The 15,206-nt window shown below is 44.5% G+C and overlaps 1 protein-coding gene across 6 annotated transcripts in view; it reads right to left on the bottom strand.

Annotated features, from left to right (window-relative positions):
- Window positions 1-14,245, bottom strand: part of NME5 (NME/NM23 family member 5) — a 108,116-nt gene extending 93,871 nt beyond the window's left edge. Inside the window, exon 1 of one of the 6 annotated variants that reach the window (XM_044277782.1) lies at window positions 14,178-14,245. The gene's annotated coding sequence lies outside the window, so the exon portion shown is untranslated. The remainder of the gene's footprint in view (window positions 1-14,177) is intronic. The other 5 variants (XM_044277785.1, XM_044277784.1, XM_044277786.1 and 2 more) reach the window with 5 other exon arrangements.
- Between the last annotated feature and the right edge of the window lie 961 nt (window positions 14,246-15,206).

Below are 15,206 nucleotides of genomic sequence, written 5' to 3'. Positions count from 1 at the left end.
TAGAACCTCCCTCAACCAGGCAATCAGTCCCTGAAGAACCTAACCGGGTAACCAGAAGAAAATCGTCTAGGTAGGGAACAATGACAATCTCCTTCTCCCTCACATGGGCCATCATCTCTTTGTGAAGACCCTCAGAGTCTGTGAGAGTGCAAAGGGTAAGGCCTGGAACTGAAGACGCAGAACTTCCCCTTCTAGTTGGACTGCTACTGTCAGGAACATCTGGTGGCTGGGACACATCCCTCAGGTCTACCTTGGCCATAAAGCAGTCTGAGAGGAGATTGTTCAAAGCCGACCTGAGGGATTCCATTTGAAATCTCTTGTGCACCAGATAACGGTTCAAACATTTTAAGTTTATCATGTTGAAACAAGCCATTTGGTTTTTTGACAAGAAAAAGGGTCAAGGAAAAACCTCCTGTCACTTCCTGCTCTGGCATTTTTACCAAAACCTTATTCTCTGAAAAGGGCGAAAATTTCTGAAATTGATGGCCGACTGCTTTGTGGGATCGGAACGGTAATCTGTCATCACAAATCTCCCTCCTGGAATACTTTGAAACCTTAGCTTTAAGCTCTCCCTTACCACAGAATTTATCCTAGGGCTGTTGCAGATCTTCTGCCACTGATGAGAAAAGAGAGACAGGTGACCTAGAACTGGGGGCTTGGCGTCATTGGGACTGTTTTTTTAGAGGCATCAGACCTGGAAAAAAGAAACCCCTTAGACTTCCTAGCAGCTCCTGTAAACTGCTTTGCCCTTTCTTTCCCCTTAAAGCTCTCTCTATTAAATCGGGGACGGAAAGACCTTCTAGGTGCTCTCTAGTGGAGGGAAAGCCCTATTTCTTGTCTGAGGCTTTTTCTAGTAAATTGTCAAGGACCAGCCCAAATAAAAATTCACCTTAACAAGGAATAGCACAAAGCTTAGCCTTGGAACTAGCATCCCATTTCAGCCCTTTAACCAAATTGCTCTACGGGCGGAGTTAAATAAGGTGCAAGCCCTAGCGGAAAATCTTGAAGAGTCCACAGAAGCATCGGCTAAAAAATCTAAAGCACTATTTATAGTAGGGAAAGAAGAAAGCAACTTCTCTTAGGGCCCCCCTTAATGTGAGCTTCTAACTCCACCATCCAAACCTTCAGGGATCTAGCAAAAGACGTGGCGGCAGAGACTTCCCAATTCTTTATTAAATAAACCTCTGCTCTCTTGTCCATCGGGTGTCACGATCAGTGTGGGGGGTGGGCGACTCCACACTGAACACAGAAGGGAAGGGGAACAGTGACTGGGCCTGGAAACTAGGGAAGAAATAGGTCATCTCCTAGACAACCCTAATCTGGGCCCTGACTACCTATCAATATGAATAGACCTTGAAGGTAGGAATATTTATATGCAGGATACCTAGGCCACGATTTCCCTATAAGACCCTGGAATAAGTTTAGGACCAGAGACAACACATTCCTCCCCAGATGGACGAATGGAAGTCTCTGTCTCAGGCCCAGATACAACCACAGGGAATATAACGAATACAAACAAACGCGACACTTAGCTTCTGTAGAGATGGAAGAACAGGAACACCAGAGACAACCTCACACCAGCTCAGACTTTATAGTCTGAGCCCACCCGCATAGTCAGATGGGTGGGCTCAGACTATAAAGGGTAGAAGTGAAGACCACTAAGCAACAGCTGAGAAAAGGGAAGTTATCATTAACCCTATCAACACTGAATAAAGAGAAATCAGGGAGGCTGTTAGATTCCTCCACGCTCAGCCAGTCTCTCAGATCTCCTGACACCAGTCACCTGAGGGACCGTGACATTGTGTCCTTAAGCAAACTTATATCTTCCAAAAGAAGGGCTGCTTTTTTTAACATTTTGGCTACCGGAGAATCAAGCTTTGGGGCCCTATCTCAAGAAGCAGAGATTTCTTCAAAAGAAGGAATAAAATCAGGTTTTTTCCACTCTTTAGAAATGACCGCTTGAATATTTTTATGCACGTCAAACACCTTTCTTCTTCATGGACCTAGACCTTCAAACATAGATCAAACATAGAGTTCTGGACTGACTGCGGTGGCTTCTGATAATCCAACCCCATGGTAGCTCTAACAGCCTAGTGTTCTCAACATGAAATAGTGGTTTCCCTGCGGATTCGTCATCAGAGGACTCATTAAATCATACCCATTCTCCTTCCAGTCCAAAAAGTATATCACTGTCACTGGAGGGGGGATTAGATGCATCCGCAGAAGTACTGGGGCGGCTTTTAATTAAACCGCTAACCAATTCTCTGACTTCCTCACGGATCATCTGTTTAATGCTTCCTCCTCTATTAACTTGCTTATACACACTTGGCATAGGGTTTTTTCCCAGGCAGAAGGTAGCTTCTTTTTACACACATCACATCCCTTTTCTTTTGATCTGGAGATCTTCCTGGAAGACTCCTTAGATACTTAAGCACAAAAAAATAACCCCCATGAGCATATACTGTAAAAACATGTCGGGGTAAAACCCCTCTTACCCCACCCTGGTACAGGCGTATCATTGGTGGTTTCAGGAAGGAGAACAGAGTGGGGTAGTAGAGAGAAGGGAGCCCAGTCTACTGCAGCGGCTCCTGAAGGAGTCTTATGCCGCACGGGATAACCCTCCACACACTATACATAGCCAGGGCTCCTGAAGCTCTGGGGCTCCAGCGGACAACCACTCTTACCCCACCCTGGTACAGGCATATTATTGGTTTTTTCAGGAAGTAGAACGGAGTGGGGTAGGAAAGAGAAGGGAACCCAGTCTACTGCAGCAGCTCCTAAAGGAGTCTTATGCCGCACGAGATAACCCTCCACACAATAAACATAGCCGGGGCTCCCGCAGCTCCGGGGCTCCAGCGGATCCGATTCCCACCTGTCCCTTAGGACAGGACACAGAACTGGGGATAGAGGGGATGGTCCCTCTTTTAAAAGGTGGTTCTGGTTCCGGTTTCCTGTCCTGAGGAGCTGGAGGTGGTCTTTCCAGGGGTGCTGTCAGAGTAAGCTGAAGTAGAAAATTCTGTCTCAAAGTAAACCAATATTTAGTATACAGTTAGACAAATGTATCTATCCATGCACCAAGTTTACCACCCAGCATGAACCACAGTAATCTGGTGCATGTCTAGCTAGCCTGTCTAAGTTTAAAGAGAACCCGTCATGTTGAGCGTGGTGTCTGTGCAGAAAGCAGCATGTTATTAAGCAGGAGCAGCTGAGCAGATTGATATATAGTTTAATGGGAAAAGATTGAACAAAACTTGCAATTTATTCATTTATATCCATGCTCATTCTGAGCATTAAAGACAAGGAGGCCTATTCTTCCCCATAAAACTAGGGCTGCATGAAAAATGCAGAATATAGAACATGCTGTGTTGAGATGAGTGAAAAAAAAAACGCTCATGTACACAGATACATTGAAATGAATGGGTCAGGATTCGGTGCGGGTGCTATGCATTCATGTCACGCATTGCACCCGCGTGGAACACTCGCTCATGTGAAAGGGGCCCACGATTGTTAAACCTGCCCCAATGAGGCAGATTTACTACTGCATATTTGGCAGAATCCTGGTTCAGATTAGGCCAGAATGGATGCAGTCAGGGTGCGTTCAGTGAAACTTGCACCATTTTGCAAGGAAGTTCAGTCAGTTTTGTCTGCGATTGCGTTCAGTTGTTTATTTTTTTTCCGCGCGGGTGCAATCCGTTTTGAAGCGTTTTCCATGAAAAACACATGAAAAAAAAAACAAAAAAAAAACTGAAGGTTTACAAACAACATCTCCTAACAACCATTAGTGAAAAACACGCTGCACCCAGACTGCATCCGGATTACACCGCAATGCAGAATATAGAACATGCTGAGATTTTCACGCAACACAGAAATGATGCGTGAAAAGAATGCTCATGTACAGACACACTTAAATGGTCAGGATTCAGTGCGGGTGCAATGCATTCACTTCACGCATTGCACCCACGCTGAAAACTAGCTCGTGTGAAAGGGGCCTTAGGCCCTATGCACACAACCATATCCGTTTTATGGTCCACAAAATATGGATGCGGTCCATGTGCTGTCTGCATTTTTTGTGGAACCATTGACTTCAATGCGTCCTTGGTTTGCATTTTGCAGACATTCTATCTTTTTGCAGAACAGATATATGGATTATGGTAACCCTTGCGTTTTCCCCATCTGTATGTCCATTCTGCAAAAAGTTAGAAAATGTCCTATACTTGGTCACAAAATGGGATCATGGACACATTTAAGTCAATGTGGATACAACACGGATGGTATCCACATTTTCTAATGTCTGTGATTGGCACACCACATGAGGCGGCACACTGAGATGGGGGAAGCTGTTTGTTGGTGGTGATAGACCTGGTAATCTTGCACAGGCTCCAGCCTATCACAGGTATTGTACTGCCCAGCTGAGTTAGAGAATCATAACAAATCATGTCTGCCTCAGTCTTGGTATTTCTGAAGTGTTTAGTGTGGTTATAGCACAATCACACTTTTCCTGTTACAAAGACTACTGCATTGTGGGTGGTGCACTGCATTATGGGAGTGCAAAGCATCCTGGGAAAGAGAAAGCTTCAGTCTCCCAGACACATCAGCTCCGCTGCATATCTCCTTCTCAAACTCCACCATCCTTGTAAAAGCATATCTGGTGAGAGATCTACCTTTGTTTTAGGGATATAGTGTGTTACAGAGCTGTTCAGCTAGTTGTAATTGTTACTCAGGGAGTTGTTATTACTGTTAGCTAGCCATGCAATCTTATGTACAGGCAGCCATTTTACCATGTGCTTCACTGTTAATGTAATGTTATAGTACATGCTATGCTTAATACTTATACATGTTATTTGTATTCTTGTAGTTTTAGCAAACAATCCTGTTTTACCAATCAAACAATCGCATATGTACGACCTGTTGACCAATAAACAAGTTAGACTACAAAGAACAGTCTTCTTATTTGGAAGATTGGAATGGTTTATGCTGAATGTTAGACTGCACACTGTGTGAACGTGTATGAAGACAGAACAGTAAAACAGATGCTAGTAACCAGCAATAGTGGATCTGACTATATGGAGCCACCATTACACGCGGTCCTGTGTACAAGGTTGCAGCAGTTGCCACACAGTCACAAAAAGTGCAGCCCCCAGCAAGTGCAGCACGATCCAGACCACACTGAAGTCTGTTGCTACCTAGACTGAGTCTGCACAGAGATATTAAGCAGCCAGAAAAAGGCACACAATGTCACCCAGCCAGGCATTATCATACAGGACCAGGTCACGAGCAAGTTGGTCTAGCAAGTCCTCAATAAAAGAAAAGGCTGCTCTCACCCGTGCAGAAGCCGAGGCTGCAAAAGTAAGGTCTTCCTTTGCTGCACAAGAGATGCAACTAAAGAAAAAGAGTGTCAAATGAAAAAGAGAGAGCATGCCTGCAAGCATCACTGGAAAAACTCGCCACAGAGAAAGAGGCGGCAGCCGCAGTAGCCAAAGCAGAGTTCCTAGAAGCCTTGGAGGTCCCCGAATGCAAAATAACACAGCCAAGTACTTGGGCCACACCTAGATGAACAATATCCAGCACAGCACGTCTCAGAATATGTCCATCAGCATTTCAAGACAGATGACAACAATGATCCAGTATATCAGCCAGCCTATATAGAGTGTCAAAGATCCTACTTTGAAGCACAGTACTTCGAGCAGGACGGTATGTGACGAAGCGATGCTGACCACAACTACAACCCTACAGAACGATAGCTACAACCTTCGCTTCGACTTAAAGGAACAACATTCGCGTCAAAATGGTATTATACAGACTTGCCTAAGCCAGAAACCACTAAAAGGTATGGTGATACACCACACACACAGCATAACAGCACAACGGGTAGTATTGGCGCTAACCAGGCTGCTATAGACTTTGCTAAGTTCTTTGCTAAACAGGAGCTGGTTACCAAAGGACTTATAAAGGTCACGATCACCCCGAGAACTACAGGGCATGGCGAGCCTCCTTCTAAAAAGGCCATAAGGTACTTAGATCTTTCCTGTAGTGAGGAGTTAGATCTCTTAGCAAAGTGGCTCGGAAGCGAGTTTGCTGAACATGCCAAAAAATTCTGAGAGAAAAAGACTTGATGAGTGTTATGGGTCAAAAGAAGCTATAGAAAATGCTTTATATAGGAGAATTTATAATTTTCCCAGAATAGTGGGTAGGGGTTACCAGAAGCTCAGGGAACTCAGCGACTTGTTGACAGAGGTACAGGTTGATCAGGCAGAAGGAGATCTGCCGATGCTAGTATTCTTGGATATGGCTAGAGGTGTCAATCCGATTGTCCAAAAACTCCCTCTTAATCTACCAGAGAAGTGGATCACACATGGTTCCCATTATAAATAGGTTTATAAATGTACCATTTCCCCACTTCGTGGTGTTTGTAGACTTTGTTACTCAACAGTAATTCCATGTGAATACCGTCAGCGCTGGGAGGTCAGGCCGGGAGCTGCGTTGCGGATTCGCTGCAGGAGGAACGCTCGTCTGAAAGGTGCCTAAGTCTTCTCAAGAAGAGAACATACCCAAAGATCTTACCAAACAATGCCCCCTGCACAAGAAACCACATCCTCTACAAAAATGTAGAGCCTTCAGGGATAAGTCTTTAGAGGACCGCAAAGAATTCCTCAAAGAAAACAACATCTGTTTCAGGTGCTGCACTACATCGCACTTCGCCAGGAACTGTAATGTCAGTGTGACCATGCACAGAATGCAGTAGCACAGAACACGGTAGCACAGAACACAACATGGCTTTACACCCTGGACCACCCTCTTAGGTATCAACCCAAGCAGAGGAGCATAATGGTAAGCAGATAGACACCGCAGTAGTCAATTCTCACTGTACAAAAATCTGTAAAGGACTTGCAGAAGTCCTGCTCAAAAATCTGCCTTGTCAGAGTTTATCCGGTCGGCCACCGAGATAAGGTGATCAAGGTATATGCAATCTTAGCTAAATACACCCTCTTCGACACCTTCAACATCGTAGGGCCCGATTCTCCCTACTCCTTAAGCACATGTGCAGGTACCTTTGAGACAGCAGGGAGGAAAGCAACTGGGTACAAGGTAGAGTCCAGGGATGGTCAGACCTGCTTGTCCTTGCCAATCATACTACTGGAGTATAATCACATACCTGACAACCCGTCTAACATACATACACCAGAGGTGGCAGCATACCACCCCCACCTGAGGCATATAGCTCACCTTATACCAGGTAGAAGAGAAGAGAAACACTACAAATTCATAAGGCTAGAGGACAGAGTAACGGTCCCCAAAACGCTCCATAAACCCAGAGACTTGACCTAGGATGGGTCATCATAGGAAACGTCTGTCTAGGAGAAACACACAAGCCAACCTCAGTCAACAGTATGCTCACCAACACACTTGAAAATGGACGGCCTTCCCTATTCCAGCCATGTCAGAGCAGTATCCTGATAAATGAATTGAAACAGAGTGCTACTGTGCCTTGTCCTTTCGTGGGTCCCTCCTGTGAAGACCACGCCTGCGATGGTGAGCAAGATCACTTAGGGTGCATAGTCTTCCACAGGACAAAAGAATACAACAGGGTCGCAATGTCCATAGAAGACAGGCTGTTCTTGGATAACATGGATCAAGGTATAGTAAAAGACAAGTCAAAAAGCTGGGTCGCACCTTTACCGTTTAAACCCCAGAGACAATGCTTACCTAACAACAAAGAACTTGTCTACAGTCATAGTAACAGTATATAAGGCCGAAAAAAGACATTTGTCCATCCAGTTCGGCCTGTTATCCTGCAAGTTGATCCAGAGGAAGGCAAAAAAAGAAAATAAAAGTGAGGTACAAGTCAATTTTCCCCACATAAAGAGGACCTTTCATCGGTCCAAACATTGTGAACTAAGTGTCATGATCTGTAGAGCGGCGCCCAGGGATCTCACTGCACTTACTATTATCCCTGGGCGCCGCTTCGTTCTCCTGCTCTTCCCTTTGGTATGTTTGGTCAATCTCTTAGAAAACCTTCAAACAGTTTACCCACAACAGATGTTAAATTTACAAGCCTATAGTATTCAGGCTCTGTTTTTGCACCTTTTTTTAATATTGGCACCACATTTGCTATGCGCCACTCCCTGTCAGTATAGAGTCTGTAAATATCAGTCGATTTATCTCTCTCAAGCACAAACTTCAGAGGACTCCGGAGACGAAAGAACATTTCTTTACCTTCATGGAAAGAATGTTCCAGAACAACCATGCAGAAATGGAAATGCACTCCAAGAGTCCAAGGAGTACTTTGGCGTGTATCAACCTAAAAAACCATTCAAGTGTTTTAAAGGACTTGGATCTTAGTACAGACTCCCTTTCCATGCAGCGGAGCCTCAGTTTGCTCTGGGATTTAAAGGCAGACACATTTACCTTCCGAATCAGAGAGGAAATAAAGCCCTTCACACACAGAGGAGTCCTGTCCACCATAAACAGCTTATATGATCGTCTGGGATTCGTAGCACCTGTTACCATCCAAGGTAAAATTATGTTAATAGACTTCACCACAGAGACATCTGTTTCGTATGATCCACTTGGAGAAAAAGGACCTGTGGACAGGTTGGAAGAAGTCTCTCGAAGCTTTGTCCAGCCTTCATGTGGCACGACCATATGCTTCCGTGCCATCTACTGAAGTCAAGATGCAAAGACTATAGATCTTCTGCGATACTTCAGTCAAGACAATTGCTACCTTAGCATACCTAAAGACCATTGATGTCAAAGAACAATGCCATATAGGATTTGTAATGAGCCGGACCAAACTAGCGCCTCTCCACGAACACACGTTCCCCAGACTGGAGCTCTCCGCTGCAGTGGAGTTGTCTAAACGTATAACAATAGGAATGAACCTGGAAATCGAGGAAGTTGAGTTTTACACGGACAGCAAGGTAGTCCTAGGATATATTTGCAACAAAACCAAATGCTTTTATGTCTATGTCTGCAATCGGGTGCTAAGGATCAGGAGATCCACTTGTTCTAAACAGTGGCACTACGTGCCCACACATCATAATCCTGCAGACCATGCGACTAGATCCATCGCACCAAGCCACCTTGAGGACACAACATCGTTTACGGGTCCTGCATTCCTGTACCATTCAACGTCTTGCAGTATCAGATCCGACACGTTTCAATTGGTAGACCCAGATGCCGATGAAGAAATCCGACCTGAAGTATCTGTTCTACATACGGCGACATCGGACCACAAACTCAAGTCCCATTATTTCGGCAGGATCTCCAACTGGATATCACTCGTTAATGCTATAATCTGTGTAGTTCATATAGCTGTTTTATAAGTCGACATTACCTGTGAGCCAGAAGCCCTGCAAAGGTTGGCATCGCTGCATACTTTTTTTTTTAAAGGGTTTGTAATTTTGGGATCTTTTCACTCCCTAGAGATTAAAGCTTTAACATTATTATGGATCGGAAAGACAAGTCTTTTTCTCTCTCCTAGACCCTGAAACATTTGATCCTGAATGGAGCGACTTTCTTTAGCCTCCTCCAGGTCCATAGTAGCTCTTATTGTTTTTAAGAGACTGTCTGTATCTTCCGGGAGAAACAACGGTCTCCCTTGCCCATCGTCAGAGAAATCAGAGTCTATGTCGGAAGCAATCTCCCCCTCATCCAAATCCAACCCGAATAACTGGGAACTATGGAATTTTTGAGACAGAGGCTTGAAGTTAAGAGGGAGGCAACCTAAACTCCACTGCAGCATTAACCTCTTCACGAATCATACTCCGCATGGAGTCTAAGAAGGGGGCAAAGTGATTTCTTGGCTTTAGATATAAATTACTTTTTGCAGATAGCGCATTTTTTGGAACTAGACCCAGGTGGATAATAGGAATAACATTACCCATACACCAATATCTGCCCAAGTCAGGAGGGGAGTAGTGTTGAGCGAACTTTCGTTTTTAGTTCGGCGTCTAAAGTTCGGGTTATCGAAAAATCGCGGAATCCATAACGCGATTCTTCGATAACCCAAACCCGAACATTAGACGCCTAACTTAAAACAAAAGTTCGCTCAACACTAGAGAGGAGGCTTACCGGGCTGATGGTGCTTGCGGCCACATCCAGAGGCTTGTGGGCGGTATCCGGGTTAGTAGGAGCAAACATTGCAGGAAAGGGAACAGCACGTGTCGCTGCTCCCTGAATCCGGCTTCCATTTAAAGTTCCCGGCCTTCTGTGATGTCATGACGTCCGTATGTGCGTGACGCCGCAGCGCAATGACGTCATGACGCACACAACGCCAGCTACCTCCGCCCACCGGAATTTCGCAAGAATACCTTTCACTCCTCCAAACGGAGCATGCAAGATAGAGCCCGGGGCTGCCTTTCAACAGGACTTATGCCAAAAGTATAGGGAAGGGAGGCCATGCGACCCCGGAGCCCCTGTCCACTACAACGGACCTCCCACTAGTGGGGAAGAAGAGACCAGGCCGTGCGCTTGATACTACTGCGAACCTACTCGGAAACACTGGAAGAACTTCCACGCTATCCGGGACAGGAAACAACACTGATTAGGTAAGGCCCTCTTAAAGTTTGAGCTTCCGTGTTGTTTCCTGTCCTCGGGGAGGGGCAGGGGAAAAAATATAATTTGCACCCATCGCTTCCCAAAAAGCCCAAATTATAAAAATAAAAACACATTTATCCAGTATAGTGAACACCGTAACGTAAAAAAAAAAAATTCTTTGCTTTACCTCTACCGATTGCTCAACAAAAAGTAGCCCTATCACAGCTCTGTAGACTAAAAAATCTATTTAAAGTATTTATGCACAAGAAAAACTAAAAATATGTTATTGCTATGACCCAGAGAATGAAGCGTATAGGTCTGTTTACCGCAAAGGTAATGCTGTAAAAATAAAAATCACAAAACTATGGCTGATTTACGTTTTTTTTTTTTTTCTTTTTCCTGATGCTAGTGCAAGTGAGCCAGAAAGTTTAGGAGGAGAGGGTTAAGATTAGGCTGCATAATTTTTATTTACACAGGCCATTTAGTTGGAATAACACACAGCCAAATGGAATTTGTTTACATCTCAACTTTCCTAGACAGCTAGATTGTTAAAGGGGTATTCCCATCACAGACAATGGGGGCATATAGCTAGGATATTCCCCCATTGTCTGATAGGTGCTGGTCCCTAAGCACTCTCCCCATAGAAGTAAATATAGGAGTGCACCGCGTTTGCGCAGCCACCACTCCCATTCATTTCTATGGGGCCAACGGAAATAGCCGAGTTCAGCTATTTTAGGGGCCCCATAAAAAATAAAAAAAAAGTGAATGGCGGGCAGCTGCACATGCGCCCTCCACCACCTTTTCCCCCTCTGTTCTCGGTGTAGACAATCAGGGCATATCCTACCGATATGCCCCCATTGCCTGTAAAACCACTTTAATGTGCCTAGCTATGCAGCGATAATTGCACCCTTGACTGCATAATTTTTGGAATGCTGAAGATCAAACTACATATATAGTATACACTGAAAGATGTCCTAATGCTACACAGTCAAGTCACATTATTATGACCACTTTCTACTTTCAACGTCGGCAGTGCGTAGTTCATGAAAGAAATCATGTGTCATTAGCTGATCGGCTGTCTACCCACATATCCTTCATTGCTGTAGTGGGTAAAAAAAAGGGGCGAGTGGCAAACTGTGATGATTCTTAGTTTTTGGGCCATGGTTTGCAGTATTTCTGAAACTGCCCAGTTTGTGAACTGTTCTCATGCTGATGTGGTGAAAGTGTATCGTAAGTGGACTATTGGCACCACTGCGAGTAAGTGATGTGGAAGCTATACGGCACCATGTGCTATTGATGTGAGAGGTTACACCGCCTACAAAGGTTTACGATATCACCACCAAAATGGTGGTGATAAAACAACAGTTCAGTAAACCCTACTGCATATGGGGCAAATTGCTTAAATTTCTCTGGGCCCACTCATCCATGTAGATGGCACTCTCAACCAATTTCAGTATGAATCCATCCTTGCATATCATGTACACCTATACTTCCCTGGGGTGGATGGGATCTTCCAACATGACAATGCATCATATGACATGCGCCACAAAGCTAGAAATGTCCAACATTGGTTGGAGGAGCAGGGCCAAGACTCCATGTCCTACCTTGGCCCCCAAGACTTGAACACAACTGAGTTTCTGTGGAACAACCTCAATTCCTGTGTTCATTCTATGGATCTTCCCCACACACCCTCTGGTAGCTGTGCACTGCAGTCCGCATGGCTCCAGATACCTACCAGGACCTTACTGGGTCACTTCCAGGCTTTCTAGCTGCCGTCCATGCTGGATATGGCAGTTACTCAGGATATTAGCTAGCGGTCACAATAATGTGACTTGAACGTGTATGTTGCAGCAGTGAAAATACTTGTTTCTGAATATTTAATTCTGGGGCAATTCCATGTTCTCTACTTACTGCCCTGGACATAAGTAATTAGATTTCCCCTGGACAAGTGCCGCATGTCCAAGCGACGTCACACATGGAGGGAAGGACTTGCACCTGACCAACCCATTCATGACTGTATGCACATTTCCGTCCCTTTATCTCTCTATCTTCATGTCGTCGTCGTCGTCCCCCTTAGATGTCTCTTCTCAAAACTAAATAAACTCAATTCTTTTCATCTTTCTTTATAACTAAGACCCTCCATGCCCCTTATCAGTTTTGTCGCTCTCCTCTGTACTTTTTCCAGCTGCAGTGCGTCCTTTCTATGGACTGGTGCCCAGAATTGAACTGCATATTCCAGATGAGGCGGCACCAGCGCTTTGTAAAATGGTTGTATTACATCCCTGCCCCACGAGTCCATGTCTTGTTTAATGCATGACAATATCCTGGGGCCTTAGAAGCAGTTGATTGACATTGTATGCTGTAATTTAATCTACCATCCACAAGGACAACCCACTCTATAAGTGACTCTCCCAGTGCTACATCACGTAGGTAGGACATATGAAGCACAGAGATTACTACCAAGATGCATAACTTTACACTTATGCTTATCCTTGTGCTTATCCACTGGAAATCTTAGGGCCATTTCACACAGCGCTGATTTTGGAGCGTTTCTGGCTCAAAATCTGCTAAAGAAAAAATGTGTCAAAATAGCCTCCCATTCATTTGAATGGGAGGCAGCACTTGTTTTGTTTTTTAACACATGGAAAAAAAAGATGTGTGGAAACAAGAAGCAGCATGCCCTATCTTGGGGCTGAATTCCCCATTTAGAGGAATAGGAATCAGAAATAACAGCTCCAAGTAAGTCCATGTGTTTTAGGTGCTTTCTTTTGGCACAGACCTTCTTCAAATACCTCAAGCTGAAAATTCAGCTTTGTATAGAACCTATTGGTAAAAATAAAATAAAATAAAAAAGACACTGATGAAACGCGCTGAAAAAAAGACACTGATGATTTATTTAAGCATGTTTTTCAAAATCAGTTGGGTGAACTGGCCTTTAAAGGGGTTCTCCAAGAATGATTTCAAATACCCGCAAGCAACATGTCCTGGTTGCCTGTAAAATTATCTTTTGCAGGTAACAGGCAGTGTTGTCTAATAACAACTGGCACCGCCAAACCACCATACAGCATGGAAACAAGTGATGGCCAAGTGATCGCTCCCCCTATGCTATGAAGGAGATTGCTGCTTGAAATAGCAGCAGGCGATTGCCCGGAGGGATCGCTTCAATCGGGCTGCGTAATACAGCTTTCCCGCACTGCAACTGGCATGTACTACACCTGTGAGAGTTGCTGTCAGACTTCTCTGTCATGATGGCATATTGTAGGCCGGATGCATGATTACCTTCTATTGTAGAGCAGTGTAGTGAGGCCTCAACCCCACAGGCATCTCTGCAAATGTATCATTCCCTGGGAACCACATTCATGGCGGAAAGTAGAGAACACAGAAGTGCACCAGAATGGAATGAAACGTACAGGTATTTACAGATCTAGTGCTATCTATAGGAAAATAGTCAATCCCTTTAAATAATAGGGATCCCAGAGTTTCTGCTGGCAGCTGCATAGGTAAAGCATGCCATATGAGACTCTGCTGGGGCACTGCAACAGCCTGCCCTTCACTGAAACCATGTAACGCTAGAACTATAGGAGGCCAACACGCAGAACACGTCCTCCACTCCACACACAGCGCCGACATCGCCATGTTACCTGCACTCACACACTGGGAGCTGTCGCCTTCCTCCGCCGCTCTCGCCCGAACCAGCTCTTTGTTTGCGGCTTCGTTTCTAGGCAACAGTCGCTAGGACGGTGTCCTGTGTGGCTCAGACTTGGTTCCCTGTAGCTGCGGCGTAACAGACGTACGCTGAAACTGACAGCCTCCCGCCACTGTGGGAATGGCGATCTAAGCAAACGTACATGGGCTGCATTCATTAATATGCCGCAAGCCGAATGTCACATTCCCTGCTTCACAGCGTGGAATGAAAACCTTAATAGACCAGTCACACTGAGTGCAATATTAGCAATGAATAAGATGTCACTGAAGAAGCAGCCGAAAGGAGAAAGTCCATTAATACAAATAGTATATATAATAACCAGGGGTGGACCAAGTGCAAGATAGGCCCGGGGCTGTCTACCCAACTTAAGCCCCTTCCTCCATTTTAGTTTAGTTTTTTCTTTTTGTATGAAGAGGCTGCGGTGCTTCGTGAGCGCCACAGTCTCTTCCTAGGCCGTATCTTCAGACTAAAAAAAAAAATACAAATTGGGTCCTAAATTGGGTTGAGCGAACATTTTTTGTATAAGTTCAGGTTCGAGTTCAGTGTTCGGCGATTTAACCACTTCAGCCCCGCTAGCTAAAACCCCCTTCATGACCAGAGCACTTTTTACACTTCGGCACTACACTCCTTTCACCGTTTATCGCTCGGTCATGCAACTTACCACCCAAATGAATTTTACCTCCTTTTCTTCTCACTAATGGAGCTTTCATTGGGTGGTATTTTATTGCTGCTGACATTTTTACTTTTTTTGTTATTAATCAAAATGTAACGATTTTTTTGCCAAAAAATTTCATTTTTCACTTTCAGCTGTAAAATTTAGCCAAAAAAAACGACATCCATGTATACATTTTTCGCCAAATTTATTGTTCTACGTCTTTGATTAAAAAAAATGTTTGGGCAAAAAAAAAATGGTTTGGGTAAAAGTTATAGCGTTTACACACTATGGTACAAAAATGTGAATTTC

This window comes from Bufo gargarizans, chromosome 2, assembly GCF_014858855.1.
Source record: "Bufo gargarizans isolate SCDJY-AF-19 chromosome 2, ASM1485885v1, whole genome shotgun sequence".
NCBI classification, from domain to species: domain Eukaryota; kingdom Metazoa; phylum Chordata; class Amphibia; order Anura; family Bufonidae; genus Bufo; species Bufo gargarizans.
This window is presented reverse-complemented; position numbering and strand designations above follow the sequence as displayed.